The 3,722-nt window shown below is 38.6% G+C and overlaps 1 non-coding gene across 1 annotated transcript; it reads left to right on the plus strand.

Annotated features, from left to right (window-relative positions):
• The first annotated feature begins 2,116 nt into the window (after window positions 1–2,116).
• On the plus strand, window positions 2,117–2,219 carry LOC122478331. Its single transcript, XR_006295939.1, has one exon. It is a non-coding gene; the product is annotated as a U6 spliceosomal RNA (small nuclear RNA).
• The last annotated feature ends 1,503 nt before the right edge of the window (window positions 2,220–3,722 follow it).

Genomic DNA, 3,722 nt, shown 5'->3' on the forward strand with positions numbered 1-3,722 from the left:
GCCCATCACCTCCTTACATCCTGACTTACCCATCCTAGGATGAGCCTTTTGCCTGAGTAAGTTACCTGTCCTGTCAGGGATGCCTCATTGTGTAAAGAAAGACGGAGGTGAGTAGCAGACATTTTCTAAAATGGTTGCAATTTTCCTGTCAACCTAAATTACTCCAGCTTTGGCCTTCCTAAACCCCAGACATCACCCAGATACTGCCAGCACTCACCATTTGGAAACATCTGTCAAAAAGAACCACCCAAACTGGGACAAAAGAGGGTAGGAAGGTATATGGTGTAAGTTTAGTAAGGATTGTTTAACAAAACGTCTTTTTAAGCTTCCTAATTCACTTTTTCATTTGCCCCCAGACTTGGCTGCCAATCAGGAACAGACTAGGAATGTTTACCAGAGAATGGAAATCTCCTCTTTCTACTTAACCTAGAAGACCCAGTACCAAAAAAAAAAAAAAAAAAAAAAAAAAAAAAAAAAAAAAAAAAAAAAAATTGTCAGCCCGACAGACTCTCCAAAATGTGATTAATCACATTCCAGAGTAAAATGTCAGGGTGATACTCAGGAAGAGGACTTCAGGTATGTCAGATTGATCATTCTGGTTTGATTGTTAACAACCAGAGACCTGACCAAATTAGAATATACAAATGGGCATCAGTGTTTGCAATTGTGACCCATGTCTGTGGCCAGCTCTGAGCTCATAGTACCTAAAGCATTGTTAGTATTTGTTAATCACCTATGGAAATAAGCACAAAGGCCACTGGATATCAGGCATCAATAATACATATTTGTCTATTTTTGGATATCTTCATTATTTTTTAAAGTTATTAACAAATATAAACTTAAGACAAGCAATAATGGGTATTCTGAACATGCTATTAATATAGTAAGATCAACAGAGAAGATAGAGAATTGCCTTTCTATTTTAGTTTATAAAGGAAAAAAAAACCCAAATATGCCCAGGAACAAGGGGATTGAGAAAATAGCTTCTAAGAATACTAAATTTATTCAGGAAAATGGCATAAAAATTTGAAACAAATCTAAGAAATTCCATGTAAACATATTGGTTTCAGGTATTTGGAGGAATCAACAACCTAGCCCTCAATTCAATTCAGCTGACATGAATTCACTTGGACACTTAATGTCTTGTCCACACTAGATCTGTATCTAGTAGTGTCCTCAAATTTGCAAATACAGAATATCCGGGGTCAGCTTCCTGCCATACATACTCCCTGGTCCACTCTCCTAGTCCATAAAATTGGTATATCTGAACAATGAGATCCTCTCAGCTCTCACTCAGATTCACCTAGCAGCCATCAGAGAGTGCTGCCCTTGAAGCTGGAGAAACCCGAAATCACATTCTTCTTGAATGTTGCATTACATCGGATAACTGAAGTCTGAATGCACTCTACCCACCTTCTGGCAAATGACACTTTCCTCAAGTCTTAAACATACACACAGATGCACACATGCACATACAGGTGCGTGCGCGGGCACACACACACACACACACACACTCCCAAAGAGACCCAGTTTCCTGCTCTCTATTAAATCCAAAATTCTAAGATTGTATTTCCAAGGCTTTCTTTTCACTGTTATTCTACCACTTACTCCTGCTATTAACCTTTTCTATGGCTCCTGCTTGAACATGACAGATCTTTTCCCATACATGCAAGTTTTGCTGGAATTAATATCAGCTCTCACACAGACTGTCCCTCTTTTCCTAGAACACTCTTCCAAATACTTCACCATGACTCTCCTTCCAAGAGCTTCTCTGGCCATACGACAGAGAGATATCTAATCTCTCCAGTATGGTCTCCTTGCATCCTGCACCTCCTCATAATGTCTAGTAATATAACTCACTGGCCTAGAACTTTGAGCTGGGAGAACACCCAGTTAGGGAAGTAGGTAGGAGTAGTAGATGGTGAGGTGGAGCCGAGGAGCAGAGCTTCTGCCTGATGACACTTTCAGCTTGCCTTTCCCTCCCCAGTTGAAGCCGGAGGCATAAAGATTTAACTGGTCATAGCCAAGAAATTACCCCAGGCTCTACAGCCCAGTTTGGAGATGTCAGAGATCTGACACAAGAAATGAGGTTTTACCTCAGTGAGGTTTTACCACAGCGCTTTCTTCAGCAGCACGTATACTAATATTGGAATGATACAGAAAAGATAAGCATGGCCCCTGCACAGGATGACAAGTCTCTTTCACCACAACAAAGTTAAAGTACAAAGGAAACAACCCAAGTTGGCTGAGACATTTATGATTTGCTCCAGTGTCATTTACTTGATGTGTACTGCACAATCAGAAAACACAGAGTTTTATTACTTCTACTGTTTTACTTTATTTGGAAAATAAGTCACCTAATGCTTTGGAATTAGGCAACGTGACACAACAGTCCAACTGCAGTAAATATATTTAAGGCTAACCTGCAAAAACATGGTAAAATAGTCAAAGAAGTGAATTGTGTGTAGAATAGAATGCCGCTTGTTTTAGGAGGATAGGGAAGTATCCATGAATCCTTTGCCCTTATAAGTATCCAAAAGTATCCATTTGCCCTTATAAGCTCCCAGGGAAAGGAATTTTCTGGATTTGCTACCATTTTTTCTTTACTTTCTGTAAATAAGTACAGATGGTCTCTGCATACTTTAGGTTGGGCCATAAGTAAGAAGTTGGATAGTCTCTCAAGTAGAAATGACAAAAAAGTTTCTCAGTGAGAAAGACTGAATTCAATTCATTAAAGATCAGGTTTCAACTAAATGTAAATATTAACAAAGGCAAATTTCAAATAAGAAAATCAGGCACCACACTGATTCTTTGTGCAAAAGTACTCAAGCAAAAGCAACATTTTTCTTCCCCCTAAATTAACAACACTATGTCGACTATACCCAAGTCATCAAGCACTCAGTTACAAAGAGTGCAAGACAACGACGACAAATAGAGAATTCCCCTCTCTGAGAATTTATAATTAAGGGCATTTGGAGAACAACTCCCCACCTACCAAAATAAGTGAAAGATACATGAACTGTGAACAAGGAATGGTAATCATAAATCATAAATGAGTAGTCAATTCCCGTGGGGCTGTTTCAACATTTGCAAATCAATCAACATGATACACCACATTAATAAAAGAAAGGATAAGAACTATATGATCCTAGGGCATCTGGGTGGTTCAGTCATTTGAGCATCTGACTCTTAACTTTGGCTCAGGTCATGAGCTCATGGTTCATTAGTTCAAACCCTGCATGAGGCTCTATACTGACAGTACAGAGCCTGGTTGAGATTCTCTTTCTCTTTTTCTCTCTAGCCCTTCTCCTCCTCCTTCTCCTTCTCCTCCTCTTTCTTCTTCTTCTTCTTCTTCTTCTTCTTCTTCTTCTTCTTCTTCTTCTTCTTCTCTCTCTCTCTCTCAAATAAATAAATAAATATTTAAAAAAATTAAAGGAAAATAGAAACATGTGATCCTTTAAATAGATGCAGAAAAAACATTTGACAAAATACAACACCCTTTTTTGAAAAAAAAAAACCCTCAAGAAAGTAGGGATAGAAGGAACATACCCTAACATGATAAAATCCACATATAAAAGGCTCACAGTTAATATCATCCTCAATGGAGAAAAACTGAGATCTCTCCAAGATCAGGAACACGACAAGGATGTTCACTCTCACCACTGTTGTTCAGCATAGTACCGGAAGTCCTATCTTCAGCAATCAGACAACAAAAAGAAATA

This window comes from Prionailurus bengalensis, unplaced genomic scaffold (assembly GCF_016509475.1).
Source record: "Prionailurus bengalensis isolate Pbe53 unplaced genomic scaffold, Fcat_Pben_1.1_paternal_pri Un_scaffold_49, whole genome shotgun sequence".
In the NCBI taxonomy this organism is placed as follows: Eukaryota; Metazoa; Chordata; class Mammalia; order Carnivora; family Felidae; genus Prionailurus; species Prionailurus bengalensis.